Source organism: Lycorma delicatula, chromosome 1 (assembly GCF_047948215.1).
Source record: "Lycorma delicatula isolate Av1 chromosome 1, ASM4794821v1, whole genome shotgun sequence".
In the NCBI taxonomy this organism is placed as follows: domain Eukaryota; kingdom Metazoa; phylum Arthropoda; class Insecta; order Hemiptera; family Fulgoridae; genus Lycorma; species Lycorma delicatula.
In genome coordinates, this window is record NC_134455.1 from 7,480,908 (window position 1) to 7,505,265 (window position 24,358).

General features: G+C 37.1%; 1 protein-coding gene across 5 annotated transcripts in view; it reads left to right on the forward strand.

Annotated features, from left to right (window-relative positions):
• Positions 1 to 24,358, forward strand: part of LOC142318031 (sodium leak channel NALCN-like) — a 198,344-nt gene that overhangs the window by 172,264 nt on the left and 1,722 nt on the right. For 4 of the 5 annotated variants that reach the window (XR_012754783.1, XR_012754784.1, XR_012754785.1 and 1 more), the window contains one exon: positions 6,411 to 6,695. The exons of the other annotated variant lie outside the window; for it this stretch is intronic. The gene's annotated coding sequence lies outside the window, so the exon portion shown is untranslated. The remainder of the gene's footprint in view (positions 1 to 6,410; positions 6,696 to 24,358) is intronic. 5 annotated transcript variants of the gene reach the window in all.

A 24,358-nucleotide genomic window follows, 5' to 3' on the forward strand; every position in this document is an offset into this window, starting at 1 on the left:
GGCTTAAAAACTGATGCGCATTAATTTCATTTGTGCGATTCATCTGGAAAGCGTCATTATCAGGTATTATTATTTTCTCATCAGATTTCCTACCAAAATGTGAAAGTTTTTTAGGGTTATTTACCAGTCAGTGGCTTTGTTCTCTTTTGACTTATATGTGATTCTGCATTACTGAATCTTTATAGACAAGAAAAAAAACATTCCTACTGCACCTTTTGTTTAATACCTCTATTTGGACAAGGATGTCCTGGACACCTGCAGCAGTAGAAGGAGATGAAGAACAAAAAAAATTATTTATTTAATTTTTTGTTGGCAATCCACTTTTGCATAAAACTTCAGATACTTCAGGCTTATATTCTCCAAAGGAAGGAGATTTGGCTAGAAATATATATATTTAACGTTGGAGTAAAATACAATGGTGCAATGCAATTTTTTCTCTGAGATCACTCTTGCAGAAATATGATATTATGGAGTCTACTAAGCACTCTGATAAAGTCCGATAAAATTTTATCAGATTTACTAAAAATTTTAAGGTCCAAAAGAATTTCTATGACTTTCGTGCTAAGAGCTTTTGCAAATTCGAAATATCAAATTTTTTGCCCCATCATCATGGGTTACTGTCGATATATTTGGAATTGTTTTATGGCTTTTGGGTATTATAAGAAAATTTTTGAATTAAAGAAATGAAAACGGTTTTAGAACTGCACGCTTTTTGTACAGGAAAAATTGTTAAAAATTTTAGCTTTGTCTTATCTAGCTTTTGCTCTATATTAAGCTAATTCAGAGACTGCCACTGGATTGTTCCAGCTCTGCTTCTAGACAAGGCACTAGTGTTTGAATTAGGTTTTAAAAGATCTTTGCTTAATTAAATGAACGCAAACAATTAAAATCATGCATGCTGTTCGTACTTGTTGTAAATAAATATTACCTTTCAAAACCCGATTTGAACACCTACATTGCAACCAGTGGTAGCAACACAACATTCAGAAGTCCCATCAATCTCTAACCGAGTTCCACCCCTCAGTCATAACTTGAATCTATTAAATTCTGCTAAAGTTTAACTCGCAGTATAATTTTTCCAGTCGGTTCTGCATTTGTGCAAACAGCTGGGTGGCTGCAAAATATCTAGATTACAACTGATCTGGCCAACAATTTTGAGAGTTTTAAGGTAGGTCTTGCAGAAATGTTTGTACTAGTTCTCTCTCTATTACCTCCTGCATTCAAATACTGTTTGGGAGGATTAGGTAGAGTAGAGGGCTCAAAGCTTGAATTATAGAATTTATTAAATACTGCATATTACAACCGCATAATTTAAACACGTGTATAGAATTTTAATCATAGGGAGCAATAAAATTATTTGTTTTTTATTGCTAATCTTCTGTTAAAATTTGTGTATATTATATTCCAACATTTAAAAAAATGTTTGGAACTATATCAGTCAATTTTTTGTTTTTTTTTTCTTTTGTTTACTTTTGCGTATAACAAAACGTTTTTACATTTTTTGTGATTGGTTTCTTTTTTTATAAAACAATTACAAGAAACTGAGCTGTCTGAGTATTCTCATCATAACCATAATTTTCTATTTTCTTTTTACCCAAAGAGTGCTACGCTGTCATATACCTGTGCTATGCTGTCATATACGGTCAAATCAGCAGTGCGGATCCTGCAATGAACTTAAAAAACTTGTTCAGATGCTTTCTAATCAAGTAGCTTCACTTACAGCCACTATCTCAGAGCTGACAAAGATGAATAAAACATCTTTCGTTGCAGTTAGTGAATCCAACAGTGTGATACACACGAAAGTCCCTGCTCCCAAAGTCAGTACGACTTTGGACTTTGTGCCGGTACGGCACAAGTAGCGACTATCACAGCTGGCAGTAAGCCACCTAATAAGCTCCCCGTAAAGGGAACCCACATAACCACCCCCTCTGGAATGTTAACTGCAGCATCCCATTCAAATAAATCTCCTCCACCATCACCTCATATACTGGAGGATATGGTTGAAGAACCACCCGACCCTAGGGCATCGGAGTTCTTTAAAATAAAAAATACAAAAAAGAAAAACCGAATCACGTACAACTAATTTTTATATAATTTCTGAAATTTAATTATTTAATTTTTTTATTTATTTTTTTTACACTTAATAACATTATTCAGTGGAATGTTAGAGGTAATTCGGTCCCGCATTGATGATATTACAGTACTAGCGCACACACATGATCCACTAATCATGTGTTTCCAAGAGACTCACCTTCTACAACATGACCCAATTACACTCGGAGGATACTTCTGTGAGAGATACGACTGCCTAGTAGACAGTAGGGAGAGTGGTGGAGTAGTGATTTTCATGAAGAATGGGGTGTCAGCTACAAGAATTCAACAAACCTCTGTCATTCCTGCTATTGCAGTAAAGGTCTCTATTCCCTTCAAATTGCATATCTGCAATCTGTATCTCTCACCGAACACTGAGTTCAGTGCTTTAGATGTCTCAAAAAATCCTCACGCAAATACCATCTCCATCGTTAATAGTAGGAGACTTCAATGCCCATCATATTTCCTGGGGCTCAACCTTCTGCTCCACTCGAGGAAATATGATAAACAGATTGAGACAAGACTTTGACCTTTGCCTACTGAATAATGGATCACACACATTCATGTCCTTATCAACTGGTACTGTATCTAACCTTGATCTTTCCATATGCTCACCGAATGTGCTCCCTCATTTTAATTGGTCTGTTTGTGATGACTTTCACGGCAGTCTACACCGAAACCAATTATTATTGGTTTCGGTGTAGACTGCGAGATTAAAAGAAGGCTACGGAGATGGATTGTTGAAAAGGCAGATTGGAACGGATACCATAAAGCATTCCAATCTCAGTATGACGATGGAGTGAACATCCTCGACCAATATTCTTCTTTTACGTCCATGATACTTGAGAATGCCAAACATGGGGTAATCCTAGACGTCCTTTCGTTCCATGGTGGAACGATGATTGCAAATATGCTATTAGGAATCGACGGCAGGCAACTACGCAAATTTAATCGTAGGCCTACAACAGAACATCTAAATTTATACCGCAGGGCTAGAGCGGTGTGTCGTCGAGTATTCTTGGACACTAAGAGGAATTCATGGACGAAATACGTGAGCACTATCTCACGCACTACTCCCACGTCTACTGTATGGAAGAAAATTCGTGCAATTTTCGGATCACCGAAACAATCTATTCTCGGATGAAGGAGAACTCCTTTCATCACCCTCAGAAGTGGCAAATAGTCTAGCAAAATCTTTCCGCTCGGTGTCTCTCACCTCATCATATAATAACGATTTTCAACGGTACAAGATACAAATAGAAATATTATCGTTAAACATTGGTGATTCGGTTGATGAATTAAACACTCCGTTCGTATTTAAAGAATTGTTACATGCACTTAAAAACTCACGGGACACTTCCCCTGGACCGGACAACATTCGCCTTTCCATGCTTTCACACCTTCCTAATTCGGCACTACAACAACTTTTGAATATTTTCAACGGTTTATTCTCCGAACAAGTCTTCTCACCCTGCTGGTCAGAAGCATTTATTATACCAGTACTAAAACATGGTAAAGACCAAATGAACCCCTCAAGCTACCGCCCTATTTCGTTGACAAGCGTTTTGTGTAAAATAATGGAGAGAATGGTAAACCGCAGACTTACATGGTACTTGGAGAAACATGGTTTTCTATCTCCAGAACAGTGTGGTTTTCGACAAGGACGATCTTCTATTGACCATTTAGTGTCACTAGAAACAGCCATACAAAACGCTTTCCTAAATCGGCAGCACCTCGTCGCTATCTTCTTCGATATAAAAAAGGCGTATGACACAGCCTGGCGACGTGGTATTCTTAACACTCTCAAAGAATGGAGAATCAAGGGCAATATGCTTGCTTTTATCTGGGGATTCTTAAATCACCGAACGGCTCGTGTTCGTGTAGATGATTCGCTCTCAGATAGTGTCATCTTGGAGAATGGAGTGCCCCAAGGTAGTGTGTATTAAGTGCCACCTTATTTTCTGTAGCCATAAACGATATTACCAAATGTGTTCAGGCTCCTGTCTCATGCTCTCTATTTGCTGACGACTTTGCTATCTACATTGCAAGACGTTCAGCACCTACAGCAGAGAGACTACTGCAGAACACTATATCTCACCTTGAAGCTTGGTCCAGGATTACTGGTTTCACATTTTCATCCGAAAAAACAAAATGTGTAGTTTTTTCTCGGCTACGAAACCCTTCTATTCCGCAAATATTTCTGAACGGAGAGACTATTGCTATCTCTACTTACGTCAAGTTTTTAGGTTTATTTTTTGATAGCCGTCTTACTTGGGTCAAACATTTAAAAGAATTGAAAACAAAATGTTCCAAACTTCTAGATATGATGCGAGTCCTTACTAACACCAACTGGGGAGCCGATAGATCATGTATGATACGTTTTTACTATTCCTTTGTTCGCTCCCGTTTAGATTATGGTTGTGTCGCCTACTCTTCAGCTCGTCAAACCGTGCTTAAAATGCTGGATAGTGTACATCATGCTTTCCTTCGGCTTGCCACAGGCTCGTTTAGATCAAGTCCTGTCGCAAGCTTACTTGTAGACTGTGGTGAACCATCACTTTGGGATAGACGAGACCAGCTCTTTATCTTATTTTGCTCGTCTAAATGTTGACACACCGTCATTTTTTCCTATGTATCCTTGCTCATATTCTCCATGGAGAATAAACATCATAAATTTTAATTTTGACCTGACTACATACAATAAACAATCAACACCATCTATTATCTTTCAGCAAATGTTTCAGTGTGTTCTCTCCAAGATGAAACCAGATGCGGTTGTATACACTGATGGATCGAAACAAAACGATACAGTTGGGTGTGCATTTGTTGTCAATGAAAGAACTTATATGTTTGGTCTACCCGGTATTACAAGTGTGTTTACCGCTGAACTATACGCTATAAATAAGGCTCTAAACATCATTAACCCTAAATATAGAAAAATTCTTATTTGCAGTGACTCGTGTAGTGCTCTCCAAGCCTTAAAAAACTTTTATTCTAAACATCCTATCGTCATTGAAATTTACAACGCAATCGCTGAGTTGAATAATCGCAACACAGAATTAAGTTTTTGCTGGGTCCCTAGCCACGTAGGGATTCCAGGTAATGAACATGCAGATTCCGCTGCCAAAGAAGCATGTAACCAGCCTCCTTTCACTACCCGAGTTGCTACTTCTGATTTCATTAATTATGTAAAACAATTATTAAGAGCAAGGTGGCAAGGTGATTGGACGGCTACCATTGATAATAAACTCCGTCAGATTAAAGATTCTGTGTTACCATGGGACTCCTCATACAGAAAACCCCGGCGTGAGGAAGTAGTTCTCTGTCGATTGCGGATAGGACACACGAGGGTCACACTTACAAGAGGACAACCACGCACGATGCAACTGCCGCGTGACTGTGCGCCACATACTCGTGGACTGCAAATGTTATGCGGCATTGCGTCGTAAATTTAAACTACCCAGAAACATCCGTGGTATCTTGTGTAATGATAAAGAGGTTTGAGACCAAATGTTTCTGTTTTTGCGTAGTATAGGGTTAATACAAAAAATTTAATTAGTCTAGTCCTATGTATTGTTTTTGTTATCCGAGTAGCGAGCCTTTTACACTCCCTATCGGAATTTTGTTTATATATATATATATATATATTCATATTTTGTTGTTTTTTTTTATGTTTTTTAAATTCGTCTGTGATATTAGTTGTAAGATTTTTGTGATATTAGTTGTAAGTTTTATCTCTTTTTTTAGTTTTAAGTTTTATTTAGTTTTAATATGATAGTTTTTAACGTAGTTTTAAATTACATGTTAGTGTTTTTGTTATCCGAGAATGGGCCTTTTACACCCATTCCGGATTCTGCTTACTGTGATAGTAGTTTTAAGTTTTAATTACTTTTACTTTTACTTTTATTTATTTATTTATTTTCCGGGCATTGATAACGATCAATCGTTTTTCGCCTTAAAAAAAAAAAATAAATCACTAGTCAACTCATGTCAACTGTTACAAGCTGCTAACCTTGAGTACAGTGTTGCCAACTGATATGTAGGGAGAAATAACATTTATTTATGGGACTATGGTTCTACATGACTTATGTGTGACTAATACCTTCCTAATCTTAAGGTTGCATCCTTTTTGAAACACCTGTTAGATAAATACTTACATTTTATCTTCTTCATCAGGTTTTTGAACTTCAGATCTTTTATAATAATAAAAAATAAGAATTTAAAATATTTGTTAATGTAAAACATAATTTAATGGTTCATTTATTTATATTTATTTCATTATTAATTTATCTTTTAAAGTTGAATTTTTATTTAAACAGGTTTTGCCAGTTGTTAGTGTATGCCATATGTTAAGTGGAGATTTTAAACGCAGTTTATCATTATCTCAGCATGCTGATCATTTATTCCCTAATGTAGCTTGGGTTACGCTGGTGCGACCAGCGTAACCCAAGCAAAAAGGACATCCAACCAATGGTGGATGTCCTTTACATATTGCATCTAGTCTTTTGTCTCACTGTCGAAAAAATCTTAAGATGGAAACAAAGTGGATGAGTAATGTTGAAAGAAAGCTGGAAATTCGTGCAGCTGCCTCATAAAAAACTTATGTAAGTTAATATATTTTAAGAATATTTTATTAAATTATCCATATGATAAAATGGATTATATTATTCATTCATTAATTTAATTTTCTTTCTTACAGTCATTAGATTTTATTGATATTGTGTACTCAATTCATTAGTGTATGTTTTTATCTAATAGTTTAATAAAGGTTTAAGTAATAATAAACTTAACCGTCCTCAATTTATAAAAAAAATAAAAGATCTAGAACATTGTAGCAGGAAGTTGCATATCAAACAAAAATACAAAAAACAGCATACTTGTGTTGTTCAGAAACAAAAACAAATTTATTGTTCAGGCATACTTCTATTTTAATACAAAAGTTGCATATCTTACCCAGGTAAAACCAATCTTCATTGTAAAATGAACACATCCAGCACCTCAATCCCATTTTTATTTATAAGAGAATGAAATCAGTTGTAATATAATAAATGTTTTTCATGGTCTGGATCTTTCTGTTCACGTATAACATCAGTTTAGTAACCATGCAGTTTTAACTTCTGTAACCCTGACAGAAGTTGCAGAGGATTTAAGGATAGTTATGGGAGGTTTTTTTAGTTAAGGAAGTTAAAGATGATATCAGGATTTCTGCATCAAGCTGAAATAATTTTATTTTTAGTAGGAAATTGTGAAGGGGAAATTTCAACTGAAACCTATTTTTCATATGTTTGAAAAATTTATATTTAAAAAAAAATAGTTATTATAAAGATGTGCTTATAAACACATACTTATTCTAGCTGACTCAACATAAAGGAATGATATTGAGGTAACACTAGTGCTTGACAAGGTTAAATCAGCCATTATCATTGAAAAGAATGTTTCGATGTTACAGAATTAAGTAAAATTTCTTGTGTGAATTATACACCCTCATACTGAGGATTGCATATTCTTTTAAACATCAATTATTTTATTTTCCTATAATCATCCACCTTCCTTCTTGAATGGGTAATCAGTTTTAACTTTTTTAATCGCTATTCTCTAAACTGGCTTGCTGCATTCTCTTAATTTGCTCAAGGTAGCATACCTTGCTACATTCCACTCTTTATTAAAATTACTTTCATTCCATTCCTGATCCATTTCTTTTCTTTTCTTATATTCTACACAACTGACATTACAAACAGCGGTTTCCAATTTGCATAGCACTTAGTTTTTTTGGCTTTAGTACTTAAATTTCCAATAATTTTTAATTGATGGGAAGAGTGTTTTGTGCTTCTGTTGGGAAAATTAGATTGAAGCTATTGGTTTTGTTTATTTTATTGTTATATTAAAACTAAAACTTTCATCTATCCTTTTACTACTACTATGTTCCATTTTATTTAAATACCGAAGTGTTCAGAACGAATTGTTGAATGTATAACAGAATGTTAATTTAGAAAATGTGATTAGAAAGTTAGCTGATAATTCATAAACTGGCATTACTCACACCACCTCTCCTCCAGTTTGCATAAATTGGCATACCTAGAATCTATTTTACACCATTTCCCTGTATGATTTGAATTCATACACAGATTTTCCATCAGCTGGAAGTCTGCTTTTTCCAATTGAGTACTTGAACCTCCTCTTTAGAGTAGTGTGGGTGATATAATGAAATTTGAAATAAAGTTTATTAATAATGAGGTAGCTTTCCCAGGCAGCATTTCTCCAACAAATAGTCACCAAATATATGCATCCCTCTCACTTTGAGCTCATGTATAGTAGCCTGCACCTTTATGACTAAATTCACTGAGAGAACATATCCCAAAATGAAGCATGAAACACCAGGTCACACTTCTTTTTAATCCGAGTAAACCAAGAACATTGTGTAATGTTGCGTAAGGCACTGTCATAAAAAACTTAAATACCATCTTTAACCTACCCAAATGTAAGCCAAACTCTTGATGAGTTGTTCCTTTTAATTTGTGCTTTATATCATGGCAAATTTATTAACTGTCTAATATGATTACTAAAAAAGCAATTTATCATTGAACAGAATAGCCAGATACCTAGGGTTTCTGACTACCAATTGTCCCTTTATATTTAATGTGGGGATTGCAATTGAAATGTAACTTTGACATATTTCAGAAGAGTATATTTCATCTTAATTGCAGATATTTTTAAATTTTTCTAGTATATCAAGTCCTCAAGACAACCTCAGCCATTTGCACTGTGTTCTTTTAATTGTAAATATGTGTTACCATACACTAAGGGTAAGTAGTCATCCATAAAAGCTTGTATATTAAATCTCTCTAGGAATGATAGACCCATGTTAAAGTCATCAGACAGCATATTCCAGAAGAGAGGGCCCAATACAGACCCCTTTGGTGATAAACGTTTACACAGGTAAGTGTGTAGTTTTAAGTGGTCATTCTATTACTCAGGCAATCCTTGACAATGGCTTGGACAGCTTCAGAAACCCTTTGACATGAAAGTTTCCACATAATTGAATTTCAGTACAATGAACAGAGAATGCTGCTTTGATATCAATAAAAAACACCAAAATATATTTGTAATTGGTGCATTCTATATTGGTAATTGGTTCATTATTGGGTAAGGCTGCAATAATATATCTCTAAGAGCCAAACCCATTTTTGAAGGTGTATTTTCCTTAGTTCTAAATATTGTACTTAGTGTGTCCTTAACCTTTCCTCAAGCAGCAGTCAAAGACCAGCTCTGATCAATTGATGATTGCTAACCTCATCCAAATCCCTATTTCTAAAGCCTTAACTAGAGCAATCCTCTCCTCTAATTGAAGCACCTCTGAACAGTCTCCCAAGCAGGGATAATTGTACATAATGCAAGGATTATGTACAGGATGAGCTAGTTAGTACCACTGCCCTTCTTAATCTATCCTGGAACCCTCTTGGTTCATTTCATTGGTAAAACCTGGTGACATCAGTGGAGCCACTGCAAAATCTGGAAACTATGTATCCAGGGTGTCTAGTAAGTTGGTCAAATTGTTCTTCTTAGTTCTACCACCCTGCATTGGAGACTAGATAAGACTGATTTTATTTTAGGCCAGTATAACAACTAACCAACTAGCCATGGCTCTCTGCAGCACCTTTGACAGCATACCTCCAAGCCTTTCAAATTGGCATTGTCAGTGACAGTCTTGTTTCTTTTCATGCAGTTACATAGCTCAGGAGGTGTTTTGATCTGGTTTTGCACAGGCAGTATTTCTGATATCACTTCCTGATGGTGCTAATTGTTGGATTCAGCATACTCAGAGGACCAGAATACCTTCTGTTCTCCCTTGAACAACTCTGGAAGGTGCATAGTTGATTATGACAGCTTCAGGTACTGTGTGCTCTACTAGATCGTGGATACCGGTGTTCTTTGGTGGTTGGGTTTCAATTAACCACACATCTCAGGAATGGTCGAACTGAGAATGTACAAGACTACACTTCATTTACACTCATACATATCATCCTCATTCATCCTCTGAAGAATTATCTAAACGGTAGTTGCCGGAGGCTAAACAGGAAAAAGAAAGAAAGGTACTGTGTGCTCAGGGTAACAACTAACTACCTTTCTGCATCAGTTCCAAACTCTCCTATGGAAAATCAGTTAACAAATGGATATGAAATCCTGCGAGATGGAAGCTGCCATTTCACACTTGAGGTTCATGCTCTACGTTAACTTCTTTATTCTGGTAGTCACAGATTGGCAGTCTTCTTCTTTTGTGTGCATTGTCTCTAAAGGAATACTGTCCCTTCTCATTTGGCTCACCCTGGATGAAGTAATGTACTATTTCATGGATTATTAGCCTACAATCACTAATACTAGTGTCAGGCCAGACATTGTAATTTCAAGTCTTTCATAGTATGCCATGATGTATCTTTCTAATTTCTGAAAAGAAATTTAATGGTTGGTTGGCAAAAGTTGACCCAGTAAATATTCCTGGTTTCTAAGAACTGTTCAAAAATTGCTCTCTCTGAGGTCTTTTTGAATGAAGATCTGAGAGTAGAATTCACATCCAAAACTACTAGATTTTGCAGAATTAGAAATCTCACCATACCTTGACTGTCAGCCATGTATCGGTCTATAGTGTGTTTGTATTTAATCAGTATTCTCTCCTTTGAAGAAATTTTAACCCCAAAATATTCTCATCTTCTCATATTAACCTATATCAGTCACTATAAGTAAAAAAGGTCAACCTTTGGGCTGAAATTCCAAAGGTATGAATAATTGGTTGCTTTGATTTAGAAGGTCCCCCTCCATTAATGCCTTTCCAGACATCTCCTTCATCACTTTCATTTAAAACTATGAATTTCCTCTCTTACATTTGCACTTCTAATCAATCTACCAGTTGCCTTTGCCTGTGGCTACTGTTGCTGTCTAAGTACTTCTGCCTTTTACATCTATACATTGGTGGTTTAAATAGTGTTACCATTTCTGAAAACAGACCTGAAAAATTTTCACAGAATAGTTCTATCACATTACATAAATATCACTTGTGTCAAAAAATTATCTGTTTTTGGAACAGCCAGAAGTCATAGGGCTCAATCTGGTTAGTTGGATGAGCTAATCGATTAGTATTACTAAATTAGTATTAAACATTTTGTTCGTATAACAAAAATAATAAAACAAGTTTTTGAAGATTTCAGTTTGACCTCAAACTTTACAGATACTGGGTATATAAAAAATAATGTTGGGGTTTTAATTTGTTTTAATATTTCTTACATTTAAGAAATATATATTAAATATATATCTTACATCTCATTAGATGTACAGTATTCATTTTTTATGACTAGACTCAAAGAGCAGTAAGGACTGTTTTCATTACACATATGGCTGTAATCTGATTCCCTATCTTTCTGCTTGACAGCACCGTAGTAAAGAACATGACTGAACAGAAAACTTTCTGTGTTTTGCAATTTGCTAAATGTGAATCTGTAGTTACAATTCAACATGAATCCTGTAGAAAGTTTAATTGTGATCCTCCAAGTAACAATAATAATTGCCAATGGTGTAATCAGTTTGAAACAACTGGATGTCTGTTTAAAGGAAAGTGTATAACTATCTGAAGAAAATGTTGAATGTCAGGGAGTGTTTCCTGCATAGACATAAAAAATGTGTTAGGAAGGCCAGCCAGAACTAGGAAATGCTGGTGATGAAAGTGGAATGTTTGAAGGAAACACTTAAATATGCTGAAGCCTATCAATTACTTTGGGTATGCTGACAGTCGAAAATGTTGCAGCATGAAGATGACAACTTTCTTGATCTTATTGTTTTAGTGATGAATCAACATTTCATCTTGGAAAAGTTAATACACTTAATTTCTGTATCTTGGGGTCAGATAATTCATATGAACTTTTATAAAAAGGACTTCCCAAAAATATTGGGAAGAATTTCCCAGTAGAGAATTTTATTAGACAAGATGGTGCACCTCCTCACTGGCTTAACTCTGTACAGCAGCGTTTCTCAACGCTACCTTTCAATATTTGTAACCCAATTTTCAATCATAATTTTCATCACGCTTCCCCTCTCTCATACAATAACAAAGTACACAATAATAATGTATTTTGAGTATTTTGACGCTAAAGCTACACTATGACCTTAATTCCAAACCTTACAAATGACCAAGAATAAGTAAATTTATTGATATTTGGCAACACCGATCCGTTTCATTGACAGAACCAGAATTGATGCCTCTCTGTTGCTCTCTGTCTTATGTTCACCAATCAGACATTCTTGCGGCTTGGCAAGAAGTTCTGATTTGTCTTGAACATTCTGGAACATCTGCACGATTGTCTGCGCAAACGTGTATAAATGCTTCACTTCATTCAATTCCAGCCAGTCTCAGTCGAGTTGGTTCTTCTATCACTGTTGAATCTATCATAAATATGTATGTTGTTATTTACGTGTTAATTGCAATTAATACTCATGGCAGTAGATTTATACAGAATCATGGATAAATTTTTAAGTGGGTGTAAGCAAGCATTAGACGATAGTGAAGCATCAGCAAGTGCATAGATGAGCATGAATCTGAAAATAAAATCAAGAAAATATTCCCAAGAATATTTAAATTTTGGGTTTACCAGTACTGAAGTAAATGAAGATGAAAGGCCCCTGTGTGTCATTTGCCCAAAACCTTTGGCAGCAGACAGCATGAAACCTAATAAACTTAAACGTCATTTGGAAACACTTCATAGTGAATACGTTAACAAACCCTGAGAATGCTTCAAATTAAAATTAAAATCATATGAAATGCAAACATCGTTTTTAAAAAAAACTTTGTGAATGAAAAAGCTTTACTTGCCTCTTAGAAAGTTTCATATAAAATAGCCAGATGTAATAAGCCTCATAGCATTGGCGAAGAGCTTATTTTGCCAGCTGCAATTGAGATTGTAGAAACTATGGAGATAATTTTGCCAAACAATTATAGTCCATACTTCTGTCAAATGATACTATTGCCCGTTGAATTGGTGATATAGCTGAAGATGTACAGCATCAGCTTTTTGGGAAGTTGCATGACAAATTGTTTTTAATTCAGCCTGATGAGGCAACAGATAGCTATAGAGAGATGCTCATTTCATTGCCTATGTTTGGTTTTGTGATGGTATGTCAGCAATAGAAGAACTACTTTTCTGCAAGCCAGTAGAACTCAAAACAACAGCACTCACATTATTTGCTGTCTTAACTGATTTTATAAACAAGGCAAACTCAGAGTGGAAAAATTTTGTCAGAATATGCACCAATGGTGCTCATTCAATGTCTGAAAGATTCCAAATTATACAAGCATTTATTTTTTTGTCTTCAGTCATTTGACTGGTTTGATGCAGCTCTCCAAGATTCCCTATCTAGTGCTAGTCGTTTCATTTCAGTATACCCCCTACATCCTACATCCCTAATAATTTGTTTTACATATTCCAAATGTTGCCTGCTTGCACAATTTTTCCCTTCTACCTGTCCCTCCAATATTAAAACGACTATTCCAGAATGCCTTAATATGTGGTCTGTAAGTCTGTCTCTTCTTTTAACTATATTTTTCCAAATGCTTCTTTCTTCATCTATTTGCCGCCATACCTCTTCATTTGTCACTTTATCCACCCATCTGATTTTTAACATTCTCCTATAGCACCGCATTTCAAAAGCTTCTGATCTTTTCTTCTCAGGTACTCCGATTGTCCAAGTTTCACTTCCATATAAAGCGACACTCCAAACTTACACTTTCAAAAATCTTTTCCTGACATTTAAATTAATTTTTGATGTAAACAAATTATATTTCTTACTGAAAGCTCGTTTAGCTTGTGCTATTCGGCATTTTATATCGCTCCTGCTTCGTCCATCTTTAGTAATTCTACTTCCCAAATAACAAAATTCTTCTACCTCCATAATCTTTTCTCCTCGTATTTTCACATTCAGTGGTCCATCTTTGTTATTTCTACTACATTTCATTACTTTTGTTTTGTTCTTGTTTATTTTCATGCGATAGTTCTTGCGTAGGACTTCATCTATGCCGTTCATTGTTTCTTCTAAATCCTTTTTACTCTCGGCTAGAATTACTATGTCATCAGCAAATCGTAGCATCTTTATCTTTTCACCTTGTACTGTTACTCCGAATCTAAATTGTTCTTTAACATCATTAACTGCTAGTTCCATGTAAAGATTAAAAAGTAACGGAGATAGGGAACATCCTTGTCGGACTCCCTTTCTTATTACGGCTTCTTTCTTATGTTCTTCAATTGCTGTTGCTGTTTGGTTCCTGTACATGTTAGCAATTGTTCTTCTATCTCTGTATTTAACCCTAATTTTTTTTTAAATGCTGAACATTTTATTCCAGTCTACGTTATTGAATGCTTTTTCTAGGTCTATAAACGCCAAGTATGTTGGTTTGTTTTTCTTTAATCTTCCTTCTACTATTAATCTGAGGCCTAAAATTGCTTCCCTTGTCCCTATACTTTCCTGAAACCAAATTGCTCTTCTCCTAACACTTCCTCCACTCTCCTCTCAATTCTTCTGTATAGAATTCTGGTTAAGATTTTTGATGCATGACTAGTTAAACTAATTGTTCTGTATTCTTCACATTTATCTGCCCCTGCTTTCTTTGGTATCATTACTATAACACTTTTTTTGAAGTCTGACGGAAATCCCTCTTTTTCATAAATATTACACACCAGTTTGTATAATCTATCAATCGCTTCCTCACCTGCACTGCGCAGTAATTCTACAGGTATTCCGTCTATTCCAGGAGCCATTCTGCCATTTAAATCTTTTAATGCTCTCTTAAATTCAGATCTCAGTATTGTTTCTCCCATTTCATCCTCCTCAACTTCCTATTCTTCCTCTATTACACCATTTTCTAATTCATTTCCTCCGTATAACTCTTCAATATATTCCACCCATCTATCGACTTTACCTTTCGTATTATTTATTGGTGTACCATCTTTGTTTAACACATTATTAGATTTTAATTTATGTACCCCAAAATTTTCCTTAACTTTCCTGTATGCTCCGTCTATTTTACCAATGTTCATTTCTCTTTCCACTTCTGAACACTTTTCTTTAATCCACTCTTCTTTTGCCAGTTTGCACTTCCTGTTTATAGCATTTCTTATTTGCCGATAGTTCCTTTTACTTTCTTCATCACTAGCATTCTTATATTTTCTACGTTCATCCATCAGCTGCAATATATCGTCTGAAACCCAAGGTTTTCTACCAGTTCTCTTTATTCCGCCTAAGTTTGCTTCTAATGATTTAAGAATTTCCTTTTTAACATTCTCCCATTCTTCTTCTACATTTTCTACCTTATTTTTTTTACTCAGACCTCTTGCGATGTCCTCCTCAAAAATCTTCTTTACCTCCTCTTCCTCAAGCTTCTCTAAATTCCACCGATTCATTTAACACCTTTTCTTCAGGTTTTTAAACCCCAATCTACATTTCATTATCACCAAATTATGGTCGCTATCAATGTCTGCTCCAGGGTAAGTTTTGCAGTCAACGAGTTGATTTCTAAATGTTTGCTTAACCATGATATAATCTATCTGATACCTTGCAGTATCGCCTGGCTTTTTCCAAGTGTATATTCTTCTATTATGATTTTTAAATTGGGTGTTGGCAATTACTAAATTATACTTCGTGCAAAACTCTATAATTCGGTCCCCTCTTTCATTCCTTTTGCCCAGCCCGTATTCACCCACTATATTTCCTTCCTTGCCTTTTCCAATGCTTGCATTCCAATCTCCAACTATTATTAAATTTTCATCTCCTTTTACGTGTTTAATTGCTTCATCAATCTCTTCGTATATACACTCATCATCATCATCATCATGGGCGCTTGTAGGCATATAGACGTTAACAATCGTTGTCGGTTTAGGTTTTGATTTTATCCTTATTACAATGATTCTATCGCTATGCGTCTTGAAATACTCCACTCTCCTCCCTATCTTCTTGTTCATCACGAAACCTACTTCTGCCTGCCCATTATTTGACGCTGAGTTAATTACTCTAAAGTCACCTGACCAAAAGTCGCCTTCCTCTTCCCACCGAACCTCACTAATTCCTACTATATCCACATTCACCCTATCCATTTCCCTTTTTAAATTTTCTAGCCTACCAACCTTTTTCAAGCTTCTAACATTCCACGCTCCGACTCGTAGAATGTTATTTTTTAGTTTTCTGGTGACCCCTTCCTTTAGTAGTCCCCACCCGGAGATCCGAATGGGGGACTATTTTAACTCCGGAATATTTTACCAAGGAAGGCGCCTCCATTATTGTTATGTGAAAATGCAGAGAGCCACATTTTCTTGGAAAAAAACAGCTGTAGTTTTCCATTGCTTTCAGCTGCGCAGTACTCAGAGGACTGAGTGATGTTGATATGGCCGTTTAAGTCATTCTGACTCACGCCCCTAACAACTACTGAAAGAGCTGCTGCCTTCTTTCAGGAATCATTCCATAGTCTGGCTCTCAACAGATACCTCTCCGATATGGTTGCACCTTCGGTCCAGCTACTCTGTATCCCTGAGCACTCAAGCCCCCTCACCAACGGCAAGGTCTCATGATTCATAGAGGGGGATTTACAAGCATTTGTGAAACAAAAATCTCCACAGTTTGTCTGGACACATTGCATCATCCACAGAGAAGCTCTGGCTTCCAAAGAAATGAGTCCTGATCTGAATATTGTGCTAATGATGGTTGTAACCATCAGTAAATTATATAAAAATGAGAATAATTCTAAAATCAAGAAATTTTCTGCACTTTGTAAAGACATGGGTGCAGTACATTCAGCGTTACTATTTTTTTGGTGAGGCAAGATAGTTATCAAGTGGGAAATGTTTGCAACGTGTTTTTGATTTAAGAAATGAAATAGCCATTTTTCTAGAAGAGGAAACCGACTGGAAGCCGAAACGTTTTGAGATAATTTATTTGTGATTGAATTGGTCAACATATTCAAGAAATTAAATACTTTGAATCTTCAACTCCAAGGAACAAATACACATGTTGGATACGTGTGATAAAGTTAATGCTTTTTGTAGAAAATTGGAATTATGAAGCAGAAATTTAAAGTTAAAAAACCTAGAAATGCTTACAAATGTGAATGAATGTGTTAAAACTTACAAAGCTGAAGAACAACATGTGAAATTTATTTTTGTAACCATTGAAAATTATTTAGCCATGCTGGCAAAGAATTTAAAAAAGTATTTTCTTTACGAGAGGGTTGGGATCCATTTCAAAATACTCCCGAAGGGCTCCCAACTGCCAAAGAAGAAATCTTTTTATACTTCACGGCAAGTGGCAAAATCAAAAGACAATTTAATAATAATTCACTCTCTGAATTTTGGGCAGCGATGGAAGATGAGTTTTCTGCACTGAAAGCAAGAGCATTTTGTATACTATTACTATTTTCAATATCCTACTTTTGAGAAACCGAATTTTCTGCAGTGGCTGCTTTGAAGGGGAAATATAGATCTCAGCTAAATATAGAAAAAGAACTCAGAGTGTCTGTGTATAATATTAATTAAACCTTCCTTTGAAAAACTTTGCTAACTTACTACTAACTAAAACTAAACTAACTAGTTAGTAAGTAAGTAAACTAGCATGGTTAGTTATGATATCTGTAATATGTGTCCAAGTATACCCATGGAAGCCATTATTAATATATTAAAGAAAATATTAGTACAAAATCATGAAGGTCCCTTGTTTATTTAAAACGTCATTGTTATTATAAAAACATATGCTAACAAAATTATTTTAGTTTTAATAACAAATGTTACAACAAAGAAAGTACGCTACTGAAGTCATCCACATTGTCTGAGATTTTAACACAGTAGTTTGAAGATAAAATAGTTTATGGGATTACACATACATATGATATTTTACTGTGGATTAGATACGTTGATGATATTTTTGTAGTCTATAATCTGGTCATAAATGAAGAACATTTAATAATCTTCAATAATTTACACTCAAACTGTAATGATTTGAAATTTATATTTGAAATTGATAACAATAGAAAAATAAATTTTGATGTTGGTATTAATTTTAGTAAAAATAATCAATGTATAACTTCAGTATATAGGAAACCAACATCCAACAAAACCACAATACATAGAGCTTCAAATCACCCATGGTCACATAAGATTAGTACTTATACAAATATGGTAAATAGAGGAATTAATTATACAAAAAATAACGGGAATAAAAATGAATTAAACAAAAAATTAAATATTATTATAAAACAGATTGCTATATAATAGTTATAATAAACAAATGGTAAAAATTAAAAATAACACAAATTCAAAACCAGAAAATAACGCACAAAAAATTGACAGTGTGTATTTAAAATATGTATATACTGATAAAATAGTCGAACACATTACAAAGGTTTTTTTCCTAAACACCCCAAAGCAACTGGTCCTCACCATTAAGCAAAACTCAGTCACCTCGGAGTGTCGTGGCAGCAGACTGCCCTTCCTGACTTGCCTCCTCTGAGGTTCTCTCATTGGGGTCCTCCTAGTTTCATCAGGATATGTTGATCTCCCCATCTAGGTTGCCGACACCTCCTTCCATTAGGAGGCTACCCTCCCCGTTCCTAACCTACCAGTTCCAAGCATGTGTTTCACATGCCCTTCACTGCCCGCGACCCTCACACACCTCGAGGGTCCCTTATGCCATCATCAGGGAGTCCCGATTCTTCTACACTTGCATGTAATTGAGCCAGGGCACCCTAGGCATAAAGGCTGCCTCCCTATCTCTATACGTCACCACATTTCAACCCTGGTCTTTAACTTAACATTAACTTCCTCCTCCTCCTTATGTTTCCTCCTTCTCCCTTACTTACAGCAACTAGTTTCCCTAGCCATTGAGCACGTGCTCTCCTTCCCCTCTTCCCTCCCCTTGACACCTTTCACTTTTTCTTTCCCATTAGCAATAGGGGAAAGTTAACCTACCTTCCCTATCGCGAGGATGCACCTAGTACATGGTGAGTGACATGCATGCCCTGGTGAATTTACACACAATATACAGAATAATACAAAATCTTATTGGTTTACAATGGACCATTGAACACATAATATTACACAAGATACAATTTAACACTTAAAATACTATTTAAACCTTAATGAAATACACAAGATCTGCATACGCATTATTGAATTCCCAATACTAACATTTACAAATTAATTTATTTATGCTCTCCTCTCAGTATAGCTTTTAGTGTCCTTTGTTTTAGACAACATATACACAAAAATTAATCATACATTTATATCAAAATAACTGAACACTTAAATTACAATACCATTAGCTATCAACAATTTACCCAAAATCCACATATTGGTGTGAATTTTCACAAACTAGTATGAGAATATACATTTACATTTGACAAGTGATAACATTTCATATACACAAAAATACAAATTACAAATTATCAGAATACAATTGACTCCTTAATTGCAATATTATTTATTCTATGTGTGGAACTTAAAATTAACAACGAAAATTCTTATTCTACATCCTCCTCTCAGTATTATTCCTTGCACTCTCAGTTTGGATATCATGTTCTCCAGGCATTAAGATCCTCTACCAGCGCCCTGTCCTTTCCACTTCTTCCTTGTATCAGAGTATTCGGGTGACCCACTCCTACATCGCTCTCCAGTGGCCTTCCCCTCAGTGCATGTATTCTACCACTGTGTCAAAGGTAAGTTCATCTACCCCTAACTCATGCCTTAGTTGGGCCCACCTACTGCAAAGGAAGAAGGTGTACTCCTCCACACAGTAAACATACCCAGAGTCCTCTCTCAAGTGAAATCTCTGCAGGTATACGTCAAAGTCACCGTGGCCTGTCAGGAGATGGGTTAGATGGTATCCCAGCTCCCCCTTCATTTGCCTATTCCACGGTTCTATTCATTTTGTCAACCTCCAGGTCCATCTTCTTTTGGTCGAGGTGTCCCAAATCTCTTGCCATTCTTCTATCATCTGCCTATGTGCCTGGGCAGCAGTCATGCCAACCCTCCTATTTACTCCTATTTAGAAGACAGGTTGGCAGAAGACCTCTTCTTTTTCTTCTTTTTCCTGTTTAGCCTCCCTTTAGATAATACTTCAGAGGATGAATGAGGATGATATGTATGAGTGTGAATGAAGTATATTCTTGTACGTTCTCAGTTCGACCATACCTGAGATGTGTGGTTAATTGAAACCCAACCACCAAAGAACACCGGTATCGACGATCTAGTATTCAAGTCCGTGTAAAAATAGCTGGCTTTACTAGGACTTGAACGCTGGAACTCTCGACTTCCAAATCAGCTGATTTGGGAAGACGCGTTCACCACTAGACCAACCCGGTGGGGTTGGCGGGAGACCTGCCAACACTCTGACCGCCTCCCCTGAAACCGTCCTGTATGCCGCCGATACACTTAGCGCTGCCCTTCTCTGCAATGCATCCAGTATGGCAGAATTCTTTCTGAAAGCCATCGCTTCTCCCCATGCCGGGGCTGCATACAGCGCGATTGAGGTGGTCACTGACATGATGAATGTTCTGGTTGAAGTCTTAGGGGGTTCCTATTCTTGGCATTACCCTTGTCAATGCCATTGACATCTGATGCTCCTTCTGCATGACCTGGCTGACATGTTCTCCAAAGCTCCTCCTTCTATCCAGCTACACTCCAGAGTACTAGGCCACCCCAACTTGCCCCATCCTAACTCCATCGACCACAAGGGTGATCTTCCTCAGTCTTTGTCGGCCAGCCATCACTAAAACAGAGGTCTTCTCCGGGACCAGCCTTAGCCCCATCGCATTTAGCCATCTACTTACTTTTGTTATCGCCGTGTTAGCTGTATCTTCCACTTCACCCTCACTGGCCCCTGAGACCAGCAGCACCAGATCGTCTGCATAGGTCACGACCTCCGTGTCCCCAGGCACTCTAGCCTGAGTACTCCGTTGAAAACAATATTCCATAGGAGGGGTTCCAATACCTAACCCTGCGGCACCCCCTCCCCATGAATATAGAGGTCGCAGCCCACGCCTCCTTCTGACGTCGCCTTTACTTTCCAGTTATTTAAATAGTCGTTAACCAACGCTCTTATGTATAGGCTTATTTCCCTCCATTCCAGTTCTTCCATGACAGCTGAACAAGGAACGTTATTGAAAGCGTTCTTTACATCAAGCAGTACCACCACCGTATTCTCCTGCATCGCCAGGTGCCCGCTGCCTTCTGATTTGCCCAGGAGACTCTCTACTGCATCTATAGTAGACCTCCCATTCCTGAACCTGAACTGATTCTGTGAGAGGTCTCCCTTTCTTTTCTTGTCTGAGAGCCTTCCCGCCAAGAGGCAAATACCTTTCCCATTGTGCTAAGCAGGCACAATCGGCAGTATCCTCCAGGTATTCCCATTTGCATCTCTGCCTTTGGGAGTAAGACCAATCTGGCCTCCTTCCAGCATTCCAGGAATTGACCATCCTGTACTGCAATATTTATTGCTTCCAAAACTGGTCAAGGGTGGCTTTCCATCAGTTTTTTCATGACCAGCCCCGGAACACCATGCGATTCTGAACTCGTTTTAACATTTATCTCTCTTGTTGCCAGCATGGTTTCACCCACCTTGAAGCGCGTTGATTGCCCCAGCTCTATTCTTTCTCACTGATGATGTTGTGCTGGGAAAAGCTCACGTACGACTCCCCTCACTTGGTCTTCTGTGAGAGTAGACAGGCGTCTCCGTCACAATCTGGTATGCCTGCCCCCAAGGGTTATTGTCTATTTCAGCCCAAAGCTTCCTCCAAGCTTCCCTTTTTTGCTCCTTGATTTCTGCTGTGAGCCTTTTCCTGGCTGCCTTTAGTTCTTCTACTAGCATCAGATCATCTTCCCCATGTCTCCTTTGGTCTTCTTTGTGCACTCATGACTTCCCCTCTTAGTTCAGCAATCCTCGTTGTCCACCAGTAGGCCCTTCTCCTTCTTAAACCCCTAACAGGAGCTACGCTGTTGGATTCTTCTTTGAGGTCCTCATGAATACCTCCAGCTCGTCCAGTGGGTTCTGCTCAAATCTAGCAGCTCATGCTTCCACTTTCCTTTACACCTGTGCTTCATTGGGCCCCAGATAGTCTGGATTTCCTCTTGATTCACATTTCCCCACTCCATCTGGAAGCTGATACCACAATGATCACTGGCGAAGTCCGTGGATAGGACCTGCCATTCTACCACTCTCCTCACCATGCCTTCAGACACAAAGGTTACATCCACCACCAATCCTCTGCCCCTTCCTATAAATGTTGGATCCCCTCCATCATTAATGCAAGTTAGTGGGAGAGAACCAACCACCACCAAGAGTTTGTCCACACACACTGACACTTGCTTGTTTTCAACAGTAGTCTTCCCTCTCCTCTCTCTATTTTTATTTTCGCATATCTCCCAATTATGTCATAGATGGCCATGTCTCCTCTTCTATCAGTGATTCATCCATGGGCCACCCAACATCTGTTTAGGTTAATTTGTAATATTCTCATTTCTGACGTAATTTGTTACAACTGAAGCTTCCAATTCTTTCTCCTTCTTTCCTGCAAGATACACATCTGGTGGGTTCCTTAGATTCTTCTCTGAAGTGACCTAAGGCTCCACAGTTGTAGCAATTACATGACCTGTTGGGGCCTCTGCATTCTACAGCCTTGTGGCCTGGCTCCCAACATCTATAGCATGATTCTACTTCCCTCCTCGGCTCCACTCAACATGAGCGCCAACAAGTAGCCTCCTTTTCTATGTCAACCTTCCTGCATGTTTCTGGGCCAGGACCATCATGGCATTCTTCATGCTGCCGAATGCAGGGCGCAGTGAGGTAACACGTATTTCTTCATCAGCTCCAACTTCCTTTTTTACCCCTTCAGTCAATTCTTCCTTCATGGTTTCTAGGTCGAGATCTTTGATATGGACTGACACCATTCTCTCCCCTTTTGACCTGTCCATCACCACCAGTCCTTGGATCTGTGACCCACCCCTTGATTTCAGTGTGGTTCTTCCCTCACTGTTTTCTTTCAGCCTAACTTTCACCTTTTCTCTTGGTCCCTTTCGCACTGAAAGGATATCTTCTGCCAGGTCATTCCCTACACACCTCTTAACATCCTTCAGGAGGGTGTGCATAGGTGGCACCCTCCTTTCTCATTGTCACCATGACCGTCTTTGGGCCCAGTGGGGTCCCTCTCGTTTACTTGCTCCTTTACCAAACAGGTATAACGGAGCTTTAAGTCCCCACCGGACACACCAGTATTCTGTCGCTTTTCTTCTTAGTACGGCGTATGTCTTCATTGACTGCCACTATTCCAATCTACCTTTTTTCTGCCTTCCAAAGCTTGTTCAGCCCGTCCACCATGTGCTTTGTCCTCTGGTCTTCATCACCTGCTACCAGTAGGACATACGCGGATGCAGACCCTGCTTCCTTGTTTTCTTATGTTTTCCTATTATGTTTATTTGCATCACGTCCTTCAGTAAAAGGTCTGAATGTAAGTTTCCTTTCATCAGTCTGGCATGTGCTCCTGGCACCTTGGAGCACACATGCCTTGCATACGGTGCCTCCTTGTTACCTTTTAGGTCCAGTACATATTGGTATATGTACTGGACCTAAAACCAAACCTTTGTAATGTAAACACTGTGCAGTGTTTACATTACAAAGGTTTGTGATAATAATAAGTTCAAACCTGCATACAAAACGAATAACCACATAATAAAACATTTAATAAGTAATATACGTAATAATACTTCTGATATATAGAATTTGAATGGTATTTATGAAATTGTATGTAATGATTGTGGCAATATTTATTTATATTGGTAAGATCACTATATCTTTTAAAGCTAGATTTATAAAACATTTTAGAAGTTATAAAAAAGTAAACTGGGTTTTTTGAATGTATCGGATCATTTTATTAAAAATAAACACACAATATCAGATATTCAGACAAACTTTAAAATATTAGGAATTAAAAAATGCAATATGGATAGGATTAACAGGATTTCGGTTTTGACATTTTAGAAAGGTATTGTATATATAAACATAAGAATAATATGATCAACCTTCAAACAGAATACAAGGATGACAGTAGTATAAAGGCTGCAGTATTTGATCTGTCAATACAGTCAGTAGGGTAAATTCAGTGAAACGGCTGGCACATGATTTTTCTTTGCTTAAGTTTTTGTTTTTACTTTAAAAGTTTTAATTTTTATCTTTGTTTTAATTATATTTTTACATTTTA